At 43.9% G+C, this 19,639-nt stretch overlaps 4 non-coding genes across 4 annotated transcripts; all 4 read left to right on the top strand.

Moving 5' to 3' along the window:
* Positions 1-4,173: 4,173 nt before the first annotated feature.
* trnas-cga (transfer RNA serine (anticodon CGA)) lies at positions 4,174-4,255 on the top strand. The gene has a single exon. It is a non-coding gene; the product is annotated as a tRNA-Ser (tRNA).
* Positions 4,256-13,513: 9,258 nt separating this feature from the next.
* On the top strand, positions 13,514-13,586 carry trnar-ccu (transfer RNA arginine (anticodon CCU)). The gene has a single exon. It is a non-coding gene; the product is annotated as a tRNA-Arg (tRNA).
* Positions 13,587-16,066: 2,480 nt separating this feature from the next.
* Positions 16,067-16,148, top strand: trnas-aga (transfer RNA serine (anticodon AGA)). Its single transcript has one exon. It is a non-coding gene; the product is annotated as a tRNA-Ser (tRNA).
* Positions 16,149-16,990: 842 nt separating this feature from the next.
* On the top strand, positions 16,991-17,064 carry trnai-aau (transfer RNA isoleucine (anticodon AAU)). Its single transcript has one exon. It is a non-coding gene; the product is annotated as a tRNA-Ile (tRNA).
* The last annotated feature ends 2,575 nt before the right edge of the window (positions 17,065-19,639 follow it).

The following is a 19,639-nucleotide window of genomic DNA, read 5'->3' as shown; positions in this document are numbered from 1 at the left end:
TGAAAAATGCTGTGAAATGGGGGGTCACTTCACGCCAGTGTAGGATTTGGGTTACAAGAAACATGAAACTGCACGAGAAAGCCCGTACACTGAATTACACGGCTTTCTATTCAAAGGAGGGCAAAAGAAATTCCCTGAGTTCGATTTTTTGCAGCACAGAGAGGATTGCTGTCGTGAGGCTGGTTAGCTCAGTTGGTTAGAGCGTGGTGCTAATACCGCCAAGGTCGTGGGTTCGATCTCCATACAGGCCAGGTCGTTTTCTCCTCTCTTACAAAAGCTGTTAGGTTCCTTTCCGTGGTGAGATGGGTTGTCATGCAACGCTGCCACATAGTGCCGACAGACAATTAAATGACAAAAATGAAGAGAGTTAAAGCAGCTGGAAAGGTTTTCTTACAACTTTTGAGCTGACACAGTTTTGGAAAATGTTTTCTTCACGCTGCACTGTACCACATAGGCAGCCAAGAGTCTCCAAAACAAAACAGAATTGACAGTCATATAATGTCCATTAACCCCGGTTTTAAACAGACTCATGTCTGCCATCATAAGAATATGAGTCCAATATTTTAGAATATAGTCAGAATGTCTTCTAACCTTACCTGTGGTGTCTTTAATCCCTATTGCTCAACGCATGGTGTACGTACTGCATACATGTGTCTTGAGAATGAGGAATGGGCCCCTGAGACATTTACCTGTTTCACAAATGATCGTATTTTACTAGAGATTCTGTTTGGGATTCAGATGTGCATTCGGACAGCAATTCCTTTCAAGAAATGATACATTCTGGATGAGGTCAAAGGTGCTGGAACACTGTATTTAGGATGTGTTTGCAGTGATTGTGTCTCCTGCTTCAACGCAGTGATATATAGATGTGCTCCTGTAATTTATTGGTACATGCCCAGGGCAGTAAGTAGTCTGAGGATTTATTTCCAGACGGCATAGAGCAGTGAAGCAGTGAAGTAGTGCAACACACTGGATCATTATATTATTAGAATCTATTCTACTTAAATTATTACATTATACACAACTTGAGCTCTCAGCACCGTACTGAGCCCAGGTGTTTTTCTAAAGCTGTCAGGTGCAGTTCATTTACATGAAGGAAATCTCTTACTGGGTACGATTACAATGCAGTAAGTAGCACAGGCTACTTAGGGAGTAGGCTGATGTGTTTAAAAACAACCAGCGCCAGGCAGGAGTCGAACCTCCAAACTACTAATCCATAGTCAGATACATTATCCATTGCACCACTGGCCCTGGTGTGCCACTGCAGGACTGTAAGCCAGTGAGCTTAGCACTGCAACTAGTAAAATATTACCCCCGGTCCATTCTTTTCCAAAAGTGAGAAACACCTGTTTTCTACATTTTGTCTGTTTTAAAACCATATCTCTTTAAACCAAACCAAGAGTTTGTCTTTTGCACTGATATTCTGATTCATTTCGATTTCAAAGAAAAAAAAAAAACATTACCTTCCAAAGCATCATAAAATTGTCCCTTCCTCCAGACTCTACTTCTCTCTTGTAGTAGTACAGCAGACCTTTCCAGGTGAGCAGATCAAAGAGTCCGAAATGAGCTTCCTCCATCAAGCAAAGTACCTGAACATGACTCTGTCATCATAAAAGCGCCCCTGTAATAAAGAAATTAAATCCGAAATCAAGAAGGCAGTTGCCTACTGAAATACAAGAAGTCATAAATTTTAACCTAGCAACACATTAAAGGCTGCATCTATACAAGTACGATTCTAGAAATGCTCACCAGATTACGTTTTAAGAAAGAACTGCGCCTCAGGTTCCGCCGAGATCTTAACTCGGATGGCAGGATTCAGAGTCTGGAGTGTGGAATGATGGCGCATGGAGGGTCCACATACTGTGGATCCCTCAGTGATCTTCCGCGTATTCAAACCGCCAGCGTGTGACTCCCCTGTCCCCGTGACCTCATTGCTCTGCTCTCGCCTCTGTGCAGCTGAGCCCGACTCATGGTAAAGTGGAAAAAAATATGCCCTCACCGTGAGATTTACTCTGGAGTGAGGATAGTTGTTACCTTATTATCGTTGAAACGGATGTATATGATATGGCGACTAGGTTCTTCTCCATTAGCAGGCTTAAGGTTAAAGAAAAAAACATTGCTGACTTCTTTTTTTTTTGCCAGCCGCGAACGCTGATTAGCGAGGTTTGTACTTCATGTTTTGCAACTTGCATCCATTTTAAGAAAAACAAGTCGTTCAAGACAGGAAATGAATACTTGCATTTAATTAAGTCTAGACGTATGCGGTTGTCCATAATGACCAGTTCTGTTCGAGAACACAGAACAAAAAAAGGCACCGCTGGGATTCTGACCCAGGATTTCCTGTTTACTAGACAGGCGCTTTAACCAACTAAGCCACGGCGCCCCGGGAGTGCTGTCTTTTTGCAGCCACTTGGACACACCACTCAGACACATCTGCATTCGGTGTGTGCTCCACGTGCTCGCTGAGCAAGTTGCCACCTTTAAATACAATAGCAACATCGACACCAAGAGAAAGGATGACAAATGGCTTTTATCTGGAACTTTTCATGTCCAAGGAGCTCAATGTGCTTTCTGTGTACAACAGGGCCACTGAACTCCACACTGGCCACTGAACCACAGCAGTGGCTTGCTGGCTTGACATCTCCCAAGGAAAATGTTGAAATCGCATGTGGAACAGGAAAATGACCCTAGAGTATGAGGGAAAAAAAAGAAAAAGATCAACTGGAGTGTGCCAACCCATGTCAGGACAGCCCAGTTTTGTTGACGAGGTGGCCGAGTGGTTAAGGCATGGGGTCGAATCCCATCCTTGTCGCTCTCCATGTCTGACACGTGTGCCCGTTCGGTGTTGGCCCTCCTGTTCTTTGCTCCGGTACTAGAGCCGTACATTTTCTAGCGGTGGCTGAACATGGTATAGTAGGCTAACGTCGGTATCGAGCAGTGACAGTAACAGTATTTACATGCCGCTGCTGCCAAGTGGCTCTGGGTTGAGACCGCGTTTTCACTTACTTGCAACGCAAACGGAGAAAGCGATTTTTGACAGTCTCTCGAGAGACTGCACTAGGTGTTTAGGGATAGACTTTGTCAGTTCCCCCTGGGATGATGGCCTCTCAAATAGTTTGTGATTCCTCTAGACGTTTATACAGTAGAAGCCTGCTTCGTGGCTTAAATCCAAGCTAATGTAACGAGTTAGAGGTCTGATGCAGAACTGCGAATTCAATGAACGGGAACAGTACAGTACATTGGACTGTATGTGTGAGGAAAGCTGCCCCCTTCTGTCCCTTGTCGACCGAACAGAGGACTGTAAAGGATACCGCCAAGAAACTTTAGGATGCTGGTTGGAATACAGCTCCAAAGAAGCCCCTTTGGGTGTTATGTCATCAAAAAGTAAGAACAGCGACTCTCCCTTTGATCAAATGCGCAACAGAGCTGTTTTCCGTGGAGCAGGTTTCAGACCCGTAGACCTGTTTTATTTGTAGGGCAGGGCGCATTCCCAAATGCGAATCTCCTTTTTTAGAAATGCTTTGGGCGGCGTGAAGTGAAAATAAGAAATGGGCTCCAGATGCACATGGAAGCAATCAAGTGTTTCATCAGAGCTGTTTCAAAGACTGCTCAAGAGCTTTCCTTTCACAGAGGCGCAATGATTAATGATGGGGGTGCACCCTTCAATGCGCCTTACGACTCTAGGGAGTGATTGAGACGATTCGTAGCGTGTGCTCATTTCCCTCTATTCCCCGTGTTGCAGTGGTAGGATGACGTAAATGCCTGCTTCGACACGTAACTGCGTTATAATCAAGTGCAGGAGCTGAGGGCTTTTGTTTTGTTTCGTTTTCCATGGCGTTTGTAAGCACGCAAATCAAAGGCAATTCCTGCGTCTAACAGGAATGTAAATGCTTTTGAAAGTGCAGTGTGGTGCAGCTTGTAAAATCCTTATCCACATTTGTGGTTTGTTGCTGTTTTTTCTGTCTGCCAAAGCTGCATTTTGACATCCGGACGGGGAGACTTTATCATTTGAACGTGAAGCCAGCCTTAAACCCTCTGAGGCGTGTCTGTCTGCCGGCACGTATTTTGTCAAAGGTATTTTTTTTTAACGGAGAGCGACTTTGAAAAGGTTTCCGCAGCCACGTCGCACTCCGTGTTAGATTAAAGGAGGAATGCGGCGATGGCGAACTCGCTGTAGTCGTGGCCGAGTGGTTAAGGCGATGGATTCGAAATCCGTTGGGGACTCCCCGCGTAGGTTTGAATCCTGCTGACTATGGCGTCTGCCGCACGTCTTCTTGTGCCTGCGCGGCAAAGGCGAAGTGCCGCTTCTCCTTTCCTGGTACTATAAAAACGCTAAATCGCTTGGCCCTGCTGCCATGGAAATGAGTTCTTCAGATAACCACACATCTTGCGTTTGCACCTCTGGTGTTCTACTTATGCCTTTGAAAACCTAATGAATAAAACTGAAAGAACCGGCACAATATGTAGGTGCTCGTAAAGCACGCATTAAAGAACTGTTAACAGCAAGGGTTTCAGTGGGTTAACTGAGGAGAAGGCGTGATCGCTAATTGTTGACTTTGTATTTGGTGTTAGAAACATTCTTACTGTGCATGACGTGCAACAAATGTAGCCACAGAAATTGCATCACGCTTTCATGTATGCTATTGCAGACACCAACGTTGCCTAGATAGAAAACCGAAATAGCCGTGGGTTTGCTTTTGGTCTGAAGGATCTCTCTTCGAATCTCTATCATTTGTCAATGGAAGTAAAAGGCGCTGCAATTTCATACGTTCAGAATCAAACCCGCAGCTGTTGTTCGACTTTATTTCTTGACTAATTACAACTGAGTGTCGCATGAGCAGTTACGTAAACTTGTCTGGTATATTTGAACACAAATGCCGTTCTTCAATTAAAACTAACAGTACATTGTCAGGGACATTCAGTTCTATACAAACAAGAGACAGACAAGAGAATATTTCTACCGTTCATGTGGACTACGTGTTGACTTACTGATCGGAATAATTGAAAAGTTCGGGTTCATAGCCGATGCAGTGCGTGCTAATTAGAACAGCAAAGCTGAGCTCTCAGCACCGTACTGAGCCCAGGTGTTTTTCTAAAGCTGTCAGGTGCAGTTCATTTACATGAAGGAAATCTCTTACTGGGTACTATTACAATGCAGTAAGTAGCACAGACTACTTAGGGAGTAGCCCGGTGCATTTAAAAACAACCCGAGCCAGGCAGGAGTCGAACCTATAATCTCCTGATCCGTAGTCAGACGCGTTATCCAGTGTGATACTGCAGGACTGTAACCCAGTGAGATCAGCACTGCAACTAGTAAAATATTACCCCGGTCCATTCTTTTCCAAAAGTGAGAAACACCTGTTTTCTACATTTTGTCTGTTTTAAAACCATATCTTCTGTCTTTTGCACTGATATTCTGATTCATTTCGATTTCAAAGAAAAAAAAAACATTATCTTCCAAAGCATCATAAAATTGTCCCTTCTTCCAGACTCTACTTCTCTCTTGTAGTAGTACAGGAGACCTTTCCAGGTGAGCAGATCACAGAGTCCGAAATGAGCTTCCTCCATCAAGCAAAGTACCTGAACATGACTCTGTCTTCATAAAAGCGCACCTGTAAAAAGAAATTAAATCCGAAATCAAGAGGGCAGCACAGTGGGCAAAAGACGTATAATATTCGTCTATTAAACGCATACCTTAGACGTCTAAATGTGGTCTGCAATTCGTCTAGAATCTCTGCACAGTGTACGAAGTAAATTATTTTCGCAGTAATTAATTTACACGTGTATAATAAACATAGTAAATATAATAAATTAATTACTGCGAAAATAATTTACTTCGTACACTGTGCAGAGTGCCGTATACTCCTAGTTGCGGCACACACGATACAGATGCAGCCATTCAAAATGGGTGAGGTATTTCGCGGCATACCTCGACACGCCCACCGGGGTATCAGGCGGTTCACGTGTGTCACGTGACTAACTATCCGGCGTCGCCTTGTTAAACCGCCTTTAATTTTGAACTGTGTATTACAGCATGTTAATCATCAGTCATTAAAATGTTGGTATATTTTATGAAAGCAAGATTGCTCAGTTGGACAAAAGTACACAACCTACCTTTATCAGAAATATTTATGCATCAAAGCCTTTACTGAAGATATTACTAATAGTATTGTAACGCCTACGGCCGACAAGCAGTGTGTGTAAGAGCCGGCGTACCAGAGCGGGTGACGTCACCGCCCTTCCCTGTGATAGCAGGACCACAGCTACTGGGCTGTGGAGAGATCTCTCTTTAGCTCACGGAGCTAGGTCGCTGCAGAGAGACGCGGAAGTCCCGGGTTCGAGCCCCGGACGGTGCAGGGGCCGACCTAATGCGGCAAGGGCGCCCGCCTGAGCCCCCGTTGCGTTACAGTATTAATAATGGATGACTTTGGACAAGCTGTATACTCAAACTGTAATTTCTTTAGCACATTTGTACAAGCACTTGGAATCTGTCCAAGCCATACTTTGTCAGGCATTTTGTTTTACTTCAACGGGCATAAAAACTTCCTTGCTTTTAACAGGGCCTTACATAATTTCTAACTACGAAAATGATTTAAAATGCGACACCTATCATGGAAATATAAATATAAAATATAAAAATCTTAAGATTTTTAAAATACATGACTTTGCTAAAATTTATTTGAAAATAAAAACAATTACAACCGCCAGGGGAGAGAGAGAACAGGGTAGGGATGTTGGTTTTGCATAAGGGGCGGGGCTATGGAAATTATGTCTGTTTGGGAATGTGTAGTTACATGTTCTGGCTGTTTGTGAATTATCATTGTTGAGTATGGAGTGTTGAGGTATTGATTTTGTGTAATGCTTTATGTTGAAAATTGAGGTGGATTTTGTTTATGATAAACAGGATAAACTGGGATGGGAGGAAGGTTTGGTTTTGCATAAGGGGCGGGATTATGATAATTGTAGGACTTTGCCAGAGTAAAATGGTTTGATTATTTGATTTTGTATTGTGGTTGTTATCTATGTTTTTGGTTGGTATTATGTTTATATGGTTGTTTTTGTTGGTTGGTTGTTATTATGGTTATTAATAATACGATCTATAGTTGAAATCTGAGCCTAAATAAAAAGAAAAGGCAAGTGATTAGGTTTATGAGCAATCTAATTACTTATTCGTTTAAAAAGCTATATAAAATAAAGTTTATTATTAATTTGCTGGACAGAACGGTGAACATTATTATGCATAAGACAAAGATAACGATCCTGATCAGTTTAGAAATCTGTGTACGCTGTAAGGTTTTTACTTCTTAAACTTTTAAAATACACGTTTTGAATAGAAAGAAATCCTCTTCCTGGTACAGTATGTATAGCAAACCAGCACGTCTTTTTTCTCAAATCAGAGGGGTGTCAGATGGTGTCAGCCAATCACCATTCTGCGTTGGGTAGCAACGGGTGACTGTACTCAGGCGGAAGATGTAAACAGCTTAATGTTCGTGTTAAATAATTTTTTTAAATTAAAATTCATTCTATACAGCAATCGCATATTTGGGTACCGTTTCATAAAACTTTCATGCTTAAAATGTTTAGGGAGAAATGGAAGACTGGTGTGTATTTTTTCTTTAAACTACCAAGACCAGCCATACACAGTACAGTTTACATACATACAGTAATGTTTATGTTCCTAAATTAATATCGTTTATGACCTTCAGATGCGTTATGCTCCTCTTCTTTTTATGCTCAGCTACTAAAATTTCCCTTTAGTGGTAAAATCCATATAAATATTCAAAACTAAGCGGATTAAAATGTGCACAGTAAAGACATTAAATGATTAAATCTTTGCACTACCAACCAATGCACCACGAGTGCCCCTGTCGGTCATTTTGGCCAGCCAATCACTTGCCCTGCGCTACCCTCTGGTGCCCCGCGGTGGCTTGTGGGTAGGTTACTGTACCGCGGGTTTTTACCGCGCATTTTGAATGGCTTCATCTATTAAACGCATACCTTAGACGTCTAAATGTGGTCTGCAATTCGTCTAGAATCTCTGCACAATGTACGAAGTAAATTATTTTCGCAGTAATTAATTTACACGTATATAATAAATATAGTAAATATAATAAATTAATTACTGCGAAAATAATTTACTTCGTACACTGTGCAGAGTGCCGTATACTCCTAGTTGCGGCACACACGATACATACAGTAAAAAGCCTCAGGCACTGTGTTAGATGTGTTTTCGATGTTATATATGCGTTTATTCATGTCGTCGATTTTACGGTTGCAATTCGACGTTGATTATACGTCGAGGCGACGTATATATACGTATAGCCGTATTTTCGCCGTAAATATACATATATTCGACGAATCAATGTCCACTGGGAAGGCGCATTGAAGGGTGCACCCCCATCATTAATCGTTGCGCCTCTGTGAAAGGAAAGCTTTTGAGCAGTCTTTGAAACAGCTCGGATGAAACACTTGATTGCTTCCATGTGCATCTGGAGCCCATTTCTTATTTTCACTTCACGCCGCCCAAAGCATTTCTAAAACAGGAGATTCGCGTTTGGGAATGCGCCCTGCCCTACAAATAAAACAGGTCTACGGGTCTGAAAGCTGCTCCACGGAAAACAGTTCTGTTCCGCTTTTGATCAAAGGGAGATTCGCTGTTCTTACTTTTTGATGACATAACACCCAAAGGGGCTTCTTTGGAGCTGTATTCCAACCAGCATCCTAAAGTTTCTTAGCGGTATCCTTTACAGTCCTCTGTTCGGTCGACAAGGGACAGAAGGGGGCAGCTTTCCTCACACATACAGTGCAATGTACTGTAGTGTTCCCGTTCATTGAATTCGCAGTTCTGCATCAGACCTCTAATTCGTTTCCTTAGCTTGGATTTAAGCCACGAAGCAGGCTTCTACTGTATAAACGTCTAGAGGAATCACAAACTATTTGAGAGGCCATCATCCCAGGGGGAACTGACAAAGTCTATCCCTAAACACCTAGCGCAGTCTCTCAAGAGACTGTCAAAAATCGCTTTCTCCGTTTGCGTTGCAAGTAAGTGAAAACGCGGTCTCAACCCAGAGCCACTTGGGAGCAGCGGCACATAAATACTGTTACTGTCACTGCTCGATACCGATGTTAGCCTACTGTACCATGTTCAGCCACCGCTAGAAAATGTATGGCTCTAGTTCTGGAGCAAACGACAGGAGGGCCAACGTCGAACGGGCACACATGTCAGACATGGAAACCGACGAGAGTGGGATTCGAACCCATACATGCAGAGCACAATGGATTAACAAGCCATCGCCTTAACCAATCAGCCACCTCGTCAACAGAACTGGGCTGTCCCAACTGAGTTGGCGCGCTCCAGATGACTTCTGGTACCTTTAGGGTACGGTGTTCCCTGAAGGGCTCTCAAACCCCGCATTTCAGATGCCTAGCTGTATCGCTGATGTGTTGCACCTCAGAATCACTTTTAAACCTTACCTCTGGTATCTTTAATCCCTATTGCTCAACGCATGGTGAAAGTATTGCATAAATGTGTCTGAAAATGAGCAATGGGCACCTGAGAGTCATTTTCCTGTTCCACGTGCGATTTCAACATTTTCCTTGGGAGATGTCAAGCCAGCAAGCCACTGCTGTGGTTCAGTGGCCAGTGTGGAGTTCAGTCGCCCTGTTGTACACAGAAAGCACATTGAGCTCCTTGGACATGAAAAGTTCCAGATGAAAGCCATTTGTCATCCTTTCTCTTGGTGTCGATGTTGCTATTGTATGTAAAGGTGGCAACTTGCTCAGCGAGCAGGCGGAGCACACACCGAATGCAGATGTGTCTGAGTGGTGTGTCCAAGTGGCTGCAAAAGGACAGCACTCCTGGGGAGCCGTGGCTTAGTTGGTTAAAGCACCTGTCTAGTGAACAGGAGACCCTGGGTCTGAATCCCAGCAGACAACCGCTAGACTTAATTAAACACAAGTATTCCTTTCCTGTCTTTAACACGACTTGTTTTTCTTAAAATAGATGCAACTTGCAAAACATGAAATACAAACCTTGCTAATCAGCGCTAGCAGCTGGCAAAAAAAAAGAAGTCAGCAATGTTTTTTTTCTTTAACCTTAACCCTGCTAATGGAGAAGAGTTAAACGACCGAGTCTATGCAGCTTAAACGGTGCGCACGTTGGGTTCTTAGCTGAAAGGGTGGTAAATCACGCTCACTCCAGTCCTTAATCTTTTAAACAGGATACAAAATTGAACATAGTCGCCACATCACATACATCCTGTTCAATGATAAAAAGGTAACATCTATCCTCACTCCAGAGTAAATCTCACGTTGAGGGCATATTTTTTTTCACTTTGCCGTGAATCGGGCTCCGCTGCACAGAGGAGAGAGGACAGGTGACAGGGGAGTCACACGCTGGCGGTTTGACTACGCGGAAGATCACTGAGGGATCCACAGTATATGGACCCTCCGTGCGCCATCAGTCCGCACTCCGGACTCTGAATCCTACCATCCGAGTTAAGATCTCGGAGGAACCTGAGGCGCAGTTCCGTCTTAAAACGTAATCTGGTGAGCATTTCTAGAATCGTTCTTGTATAGATGCAGCCTTTAATGTGTTGCTAGGTTAAAATTGATGACTTCTTGAACTTCAGTAGGCAACTGCCCTCTTGAGTTCGGATTTAATTTCTTTATTACAGGGGCGCTTTTATGAAGACAGAGTCATGTTCAGGTACTTTGCTTGATGGAGGAAGCTCATTTCGGACTCTGTGATCTGCTCACCTGGAAAGGTCTGCTGTACTACTACAAGAGAGAAGTACAGTCTGGAAGAAGGGACAATTTTATGATGCTTTGGAAGATAATGTTTTTTTTTTCTTTGAAATCGAAATGAATCAGAATATCAGTGCAAAAGACAAACTCTTGGTTTGGTTTAAAGAGATATGGTTTTAAAACAGACAAAATGTAGAAAACAGATGTTTCTCACTTTTGGAAAAGAATGGACCGGAGGTAATATTTTACTAGTTGCAGTGCTGATCTCACTGGGTTACAGTCCTGCAGTGTCACACCAGGGCCAGTGGTGCAATGGATAACGCTTCTGACTACGAATCAGGAAATTGCAGGTTTGACTCCTGCCTGGTTCGGGTCGATTTTAAATGCATCGGGCTACTCCCTAAGCAGTCTGTGCTACTTACTGCATTGTAATCGTACCCAGTAAGAGATTTCCTTCATGTAAATGAACTGCACCTGACAGCTTTAGAAAAACACCTGGGCTCAGTACGGTGCTGAGAGCTCAGCGTTGCTGTTGTTCTAATTAGCACGCACTGCATCGGCTATGAGCCCGAACTTTTCAATTATTCCGATCAGTAAGTCAACACGTAGTCCACATGAAAGGTAGAAATATTCTCTTGTCTGTCTCTTGTTTGTATAGAACTGAATGTCCCTGACAATGTACTGTTAGTTTTAATTGAAGAACGGCATTTGTGTTCAAATATACCAGACAAGTTTACGTAACTGCTCATGCGACACTCAGTTATAATTAGTCAAGAAATAAAGTCGAACAACAGCTGCGGGTTTGATTCTGAACGTATGAGATTTCAGCGCCTTTTACTTCCATTGACAAATGATAGAGATTCGAAGAGAGATCCTTCAGACCAGCAAGCAAACCCACGGCTATTTCGGTTTTCTATCTAGGCAACGTTGGTGTCTGCAATAGCATACATGAAAGCGTGATGCAATTTCTGTGGCTACATTTGTTGCACGTCATGCACAGTAAGAGTGTTTCTAACACCAAATAAAAAGTCAACAATTAGCGATGATGCCTTCTCCTCAGTTAACCCACTGAAACCCTTGCTGTTAACAGTTCTTTACTGCGTGCTTTACGAGCACCTACATATCGTGTCGGTTCTTTCAGCTTTATTCATTAGGTTTTCAAAGGCATAAGTAGAGCACCAGAGGTGCGAACGCAAAATGTGTGGTTATCTGAAGAACTGCTTTCCATGGCAGCGGGTCCAAGCGATTTAGCGTTTTTATAGTACCGGGAAAGGAGAAGCGGCACTTTGCCTTTGCCGCGCAGGCACAAGGCGACGTGCGGCAGACGCCGGAGTCGTCGAGTTCCGAACCTGCGCGGGGAGTCCCAAACGCACTTAACCACTCGGCCACGACAAAAACGAGCTCGCTGCCGCCGCATTCCTCCTATAATCTAACACGGAGTGCGAGGTGGCTGCGGAAACCTTTTTAAAGTCGCTCTCCGTTAAAAAAAAATACCTTTCACAAGATTCGTGCCGGCAGACAGACACGCCTTAGAGGGTTTAAGGCTGGCTTCACGTTCAAATGATAAAGTCCCCCAGTCCGGATGTCAAAATGCAACTTTGGCAGACAGAAAAAACATCAACAAACCACAAATGGTTTTTACAAGCAGCACCACACTGCACTTTCAAAAGCATTTACATTCGTGTTAGACGCAGGAATTGCCTTTGATTTGCGCGCTTACGAACGCCATGGAAAACGAAACAAAACTAAAGCCCTCAGCTCCTGCACTTGATTATAATGCCGTTACGTGTCGAAGCAGGAATTTATGTCATCCTACCACTGCAACACGGGGAATAGAGAGAAATGAGCACACGCTACGAATTGTCTCTAATCAGTCCCTACAGTTGTAAGGCGCCTACAGTTGGAAGCGTGCACCCCCATCATTAATCTTTGCGCATCTGTGCAAGGTAAACTCTGGAGCAGTCTCTGAAACGGCTCAAAGGAAACAAGTGATTTAATTCAAGGGAAAGGCTTGGGTCAGTTTCAGACGGCCTCCAACAGGGAGATTCAAGCGCCCCACCTTCAGCCCAATCTGCGCTGCCAGAACGCCAACGGCTCCTCTGCTCTCCGGGGTGCGGTTGTGACCCCGTAACCTAAAGTGTTGGTGGCAGACAAATGGAGACTAACAGGTGATGTCCTAGGACATGACTTCATTGTGACACTCGGTGGGGATGGTGACCATTGCTTGGAAAAGAGTGCGAGGCCCCTTTAGAAAAACATTTTGTTAACAGGCATTCTGCCTCAGCCTAAACACCTATAGCTTGCAAAGAGCATGCTATTAGACAGGCACCTCTACAAGACCTTAAGAGTCTCTTAAACTAGTGATAGTAAGGTGTTCCCAATGGGCGATGTTCGGCTTTCAAATAATCACTCCGTGGAAGCGCCGAGATGCAGCTGTTTAAGGCTTAGAAGCAGCTGACTGTTTCACTACCTAGCTGATCACTGTCAGTCAGGGAGCTTAGAGGTGAAAAGCCTGTCTGAGAGACAATTCGCCGTCGATCAGTTCAATATGTTCCGTACCAGCTCGGCGCACCTGAGATCATCTTGGTAGCCGTGTAGCTCAGATGAGTGAGAGCGTGTGTGTGTACCACCGTGATTGGATGCCGGCCCTTCTCAGGTCACAGTAAACCTTCTGCTGCCTAACTTCCCTAATTTTGGGGATCCCTTTGAAAAATCAAAGGAAAAAAAAAACTGGCTCTTCATCAGCGTGATCGACCCAACCCAGTGTGCCCCAGTGGCCTAATGGATAAGGCACTGGCCTCCTAAGCCAGGGATTGTGGGTTCGAGTCCCATCTGGGGTGCTCCTGTCCCTTTTTGAGCGTACAAATGTCCTTGTGATTTGCAAAGCTGCAACCCCACCTTACTCAGTGAGCGTCTCTGCTTTTCTCTCACATACAGTTGGGAGAAAAACTTTTGTAAACAGCCCTTCGGAATGATGTGGATTTCTGCATGAATGGCTCCTAACATGTGATCTTATCTTTATCTAAGTCATAATAATTAATAAAGAGAGTCTGATTTAACAAAGAACACACACCCAACATTTGACATTGCTGTTTCTTTATTGACCAAATGGTTTAAACAATCAAGGTCATTGATGGAAAAAGTACGTGAACCCTTATATTAAGGAGCTAGTGGAACCTCCTTTATGACAAAAACCTCAACCCCCACTTTCTGTAGCGGCTTGTCAGACCTGAGCAGCGGTTAGGAGGTATTTTGGCCTATTCCTCTATGCAAAACTGTTTCAGTTCATGTATATTTTTGGGATGTCTTGCGCTGAATGGCCTGCTTCCGATCACGCCACAGCACTTCAATGGGATTGGGGTCAGGACTCTTACTTGGCCATCCCAACATACGGAATTTCTTCTGTTTCAGCCACTCTGTTGTTGATGTACTCCTTTGTTTTTGTCATGTTGCAAGACCCAGCGTCTTTCGAGTTTTAGATCACAGGCAGACACCCTGACATTCTGCTGTAGAATTTCCTGATACATCTCGGAATTCATCGGTCCCTCGATGATTGCAAGCCGTACAGCCTCCGCCATGCTTCCCAGGTGGGATGAGGTTTTGGAGTTGGTATGCAGTGTTTTGTTATCTCCAAACATAACGCTGTGCACATTTACCAACAAGTTCAACTTTTGTCACGTCTGTCCACAGAACATTGTTCCAGGAGTTGCTGTGGAACATCCATGTGGTCTTTAGCAAACTTGAGAGGGGCAGTGGTGGTTTTTTTGGGGGGGAGAGCAGTGGTTTCCTCCATGGTGACCTCGCATGATCACCACTCCTGTTCAGATTTCTTCTTATGGTGGACTCATGAACACAGACGTAAGACAAAGTAAACCACCTGTTTGCTAGATCCCATCCCCACTCAGCTAGTCAAAGATTCCCTCGAAGGACTGGCAGGACCTATAATTAGTATGATGAATGCATCGCTTGCGTCAGGCGTCGTACATGATCAATTTAAGGTAGTGGTTCTTAGACCGCTCCTTAAGAAGTCAAATTTGGATCCACAAGTTCTTAACAACTACAGGCCTGTCTCAAAGGTCCCATTTCAATCTAAAAGTCTTGAAAGAATAGTTGTTGCCCAACATCAAATGGATTCAAATAATATACTTGAGAAATTTCAGTCTGGTTTCTGAAACTGCATTAACAAGAGTCGTAAATTATATTCTCTTAGCTACTGATGCGGGGAATGCAACAGTGCTAGGTTGCAACAGTGCTAGGAATGCAAACTTTAGGTTGCGCTTCTTCATGCTGCATCATTGGCATGAGTGGAGCTTTTTAAACGTCTGTACTTACTGCGCCCCATAAGAAATCGTTTGTCCCTGTTCAAAAGAGATTGTGCGATGTCCTGCAGCGTTCGCAAAGCAAACCTTTGACAGTTTGAATAGAGGAATTTATTCTGCTTCCTGTGCATGCAGTAGTTACAAACTTGAACGTCTTTGCACGATCTCCTGCAGTTTTCAGGGGGCAGGCTTGGTCAGATGGCTTGGAAAAACGCACTGTGTTTCGGCTCGGGAAACATCATGAGCAGTGTCCTGCGTGTTTTCTGTGTATAGCTGTCTTTTAACGCATACAGAATTCATTCGAAATCATTGATTTCTCCAATTAACAAGGATCCCTTAAATGATGAGTCAAAGTAACATCTAATCGGATTAGTTTCCTTAGAGCTAGTTCAGAGTTTGGTCAAGAGTTTACCTTTCACAGATGAGCAAAGAAGAATGTTGGGGGTGCACGCTTCAAGGCACCTTACAGCTGTAGGGAGTGATTCGAGACGATTCGTGGCGTGTGCTCGTTCCCATATACCATACGCCCCGGCGTGCAGTGCTAGGATGACGTACAATACCGCTTGGGGACGTAACAGCGTTATATGCAAGTGCGGGACATGAGGGTTTTCGTTTGTTCGTTTTGTTTTGCTCTGCTTTGCTTTGTTTTGCTTTCCATCGCGTTGGTAAGAGCGTAAATAAAAAGGCGATTCCTGCGTCTACCACTAATGTAAGAGCTATTTCAAGTGCGACGTGGTGCGGCTTTTCAAATGCTTGTGGGCATTTCTCTGTTGTTGATTCTTTTTTTGTGTGTAACAAAGTGGCATTTTCATGTCCGGACGGGGAGACTTTATCATTCAGACATGAAGCCACCCTTAAGTCCTCTGAGGCGTGTCTGTCTGCAAGGCTTGTATTTTGGAAATGTTTTTTTGAAACGGAGAACGACTTTGAAATAGGCTTCCGCCGGCGCCTCGCGATCCAGGTAAGATTGTAGCAAGAACGCAGCGGCGGTGGGGCTTGCTGTAGTCGTGGCCGAGTGGTTAAGGCGATGGACTAGAAATCCATTGGGGTCTCCCCGCGCAGGTTCAAATCCTGCCGACTATGTTGTCCGCCTCCAGTCGGTGTGTTCCGGCGCAAGCAAAGAAGCGCGCCTCTTTGCTTTTCCTGGTGGTTTTAAAACGCCCAATCGCTTGTACCCGCTGCCTTGGAAATAAATTCTTCAGCGTCCGCGAATGGCATTTTGCAGCTGGAAGCATATGTCGACGCTTTTTGCACAGAGCACCAAAAAAGCGTCTTTTTTGAAGGCCCAGACACTGAGCGTTGGTGGTTCAGTGGTAGAATTCGTGCCTGCCACGCGGGAGGCTTGGGTTTGATTCCCGGCCAATGCAGTGGCTTTTGCAGCGAGCGGCTCCATCACTTGCATCCCCTTGCAACTCGCAACTGAAAACCCACTGAAGCTAAGCAGGTGTGAGCCAGGTCAGTACCCGGATGAGGGTGAGCTACAGGGAAAAACAAAGCTTCCAGCTGGATGCGGTGTTAATGGTGCCGGCGGGGGGGCGCTCACCCTGAGGTCTGTGCGGGTCCCAATGTCCCAGCATAGTGACGGAGACGCTGTGTTGTAAAAGGGCGCTGTCTTTCGGATGAGATGTAAAACCGAGGTCATAGTGCTCTGTGGTCATTAAAAGTGACCACCAAAACCTTTGACAAAAGCTCTTGGTAATTGATGGTCTTCAATAATGCTTCTCCTTTAGGTACATTTTAAATCAGCTGAAAAATGCTGTGAAATGGGGGGACACTTCAGGCCAGTGTAGGATTTGGGTTACAAGAACCATGAAACTGCACGAAAAAAGCCCGTACACTGAATTACACGGCTTTCTATTCAAAGGAGGGCAAAAGAAATTCCCTGAGTTCGATTTTTTGCAGCACAGAGAGGACCACTGTCGTGAGGCTGGTTAGCTCAGTTGGTTAGAGCGTGGTGCTAATAACGCCAAGGTCATGGGTTCGATCCCCGTACGGGCCAGGTTCTTTTCTCCTCTCTTACCAAAGCTGTTAGGTTCCTTTCCGTGGTGAGATGGGTTGTCATGCAACGCTGCCACATAGTGCCGAAAGACAAGAGTGTTGCGGGAGAAGAGAAAAGTGTTTGAAGATTTAAGAGTGTCTTAGGTGGAGTCAAAATCAAGTGTCACAAATGCAAGTGGTTGGATTTCCAATGTTTAATATGGTAAAAATAAGCAGAAGTTATCTGCCGGTCATGGCACAGTCTGCCATGCTTTTGTCAGATACTGTAAAGTGGTGTCGAACTGGAGCCTCACCATTTGCATATGTGAGGCTCCAGTTATACATCGAGTGTCACATTAAATGACAAATATGAAGAGAGTTAAAGCAGCTGGAGAGGTTTTCTTACAACTTTTGAGCTGACACAGTTTTGGAAAATGTTTCCTTCACGCTGCACTGTACAACATAGGCAGCCAAGAGTCTCCAAAACAAAACAGAATTGACAGATAGGAGAAAATTCCCACTCGTCCTGAAGTTCCCAAAATCCAGCACTGAGCGTAAACAAAGTGTCTAAGTAGCGTGGGAATGCTAACCCTAACCCTAGCTGGAGTTTGAGCAATCCAGCACTGAGCGTAAAAAGATGAGTCAAAGTAACGTCTAATCGGATTAGTTTCCTTAGAGCTGGTTCAGAGTTTGCTCAAGAGTTTACCCAGTGGGCATTGATTCGTCGAATATACGTATATTCACGGCGAAAATACGGCTATACGTATATATACGTCGCCTCGACGTATAATCAACGTCGAATTGCAACCGTAAAATCGACGACATTAATAAACGCATATATAACGTCGAAAACACATCTAACACAGTGCCTGAGGCTTTTTACTGTATGTATCGTGTGTGCCGCAACTAGGAGTATACGGCACTCTGCACAGTGTACGAAGTAAATTATTTTCGCAGTAATTAATTTACACGTGTATAATAAATATAGTAAATATAATAAATTAATTACTGCGAAAATAATTTTCTTCGTAAATCCTGCAATCCAGATGATTGGGGTATTGGTGCATGGCTACAGTCTGTGCTAGGAACATGGAGAGGGTCTCTGGTTCAATACATATTTGTGGGTCTGGTATTATTCGTTATGATCATATCGTTAATATCCTGTTTGAAAAACATGTGGACTAAAGCTGCTGCTTCTGTGCTAATTGTACGCCCTGAAGGGATCATGAAGGTCAAAAAATGATTTCATGGGAAAGGTTCCCTTATCTAGTGGCAGAACCTGATGGGTAGAACAATATAGTTTTAAGGGGGGTTACTCTTGGGAGTGATTCCCCTAGATGCAAATGATTATTGTGGTTTATTTGTTCATAATAAGATGTTTTGCAGGAACGGAACAAAGAGAAATTTTACAACTTCAGCTAGAATTGTTCTGCAAAACGTCACAGCTGAGGCAGGGGAACAATGTGTAGATTTTTCTAAGAGTTATTACCCAGTTGTTGACCAATCTGTTGACCAATGTTGACCAAAAAAGCCTAGGATTATGCTGGGCTCCAGCCCACAGGGATTTACCTGTGCTGTAAGAACTAATGAGTGAATAAGGAGACTGGATTCTGGTGAAAGACTTCAGGAAAAAGAAATGGTGTTCACTCAGGTGGAGGGGGCTGTACCAGGTGCTGCTGACCACTGCCACTGCTGTGAAGGTCACAGAAATGGTGCCCTGGATTCATGCTTCCCACTGTAAAAAGGTCACAAACGAACTGAGCAAAGCACAGGAGTGATGTCTCCACAAGGACAGATGGGGATAACCTGCTTGGGACTGATGTGCACAGCCTTTTTCCTTTTTATGTAGAAGCCTGTCACCACCCCAAAAGAGGAAGAATCTAAACACGAAGCCTCTTTGTATACAAACTGGCTGAATGAAACTGATAATGAGGGGGATATGAGTAATTTGTGGTATAAATTTATAAATCATACTGTAAAGTTAAAGAAATTTAATGCATCTTGTTATATATGTGCTTTAATGCCTCATTCTACAGCCTCACCCATGCGACTTTTTATGAAATGTACTCTTTTATTAATATCACGTTAGAAGGCTTAGACGCTATCAAACAAGAATTAAGGGGAGTTAGATTAATGGCACTTCAGAACAGGTTCGTGCTGGACCTTCAAAATGCAGCATCTGGAGGAGTCTATGCTTTAGTAGGAGACTCCTGTTGTACATATATTCCAGCTAATGACTATGATTACGGAAATCTTACGCTCGCTATTCAGCATTTGAAAGAACTAAAAGACAAGGTGAATAAAGAGAGAGGCATAAAAGATACACCGGCTTTTCTCTCCTGGTTAGAATCACTGTTTGGGCCAGGGGGAATGTTTTTCTTTTAAGTTACTAACACCGATTATAGGGGCTGTGATACTTGTCTTCCTGTTTTTATGTTGCTGTATGACATGTATTATTCCAATGCTTCGAAATATGGAAATATGGTACCTAGGGGGATAAACTGTTCATCCTTCCAGTCTGGAGAATTGGCAGCTGTCTGACGTCAGTAAGTGATCCTTAAAAATTAATAGTTCCATGACAGTGTGCATCACCAGAA

This window comes from Lepisosteus platostomus, chromosome 22 (genome assembly GCF_059453375.1).
Source record: "Lepisosteus platostomus isolate fLepPlt1 chromosome 22, fLepPlt1.hap1, whole genome shotgun sequence".
In the NCBI taxonomy this organism is placed as follows: Eukaryota; Metazoa; Chordata; class Actinopteri; order Semionotiformes; family Lepisosteidae; genus Lepisosteus; species Lepisosteus platostomus.
The sequence above is the reverse complement of the archived record's forward strand: the minus strand, read 5'-3'. Positions and strand labels throughout refer to the sequence as shown.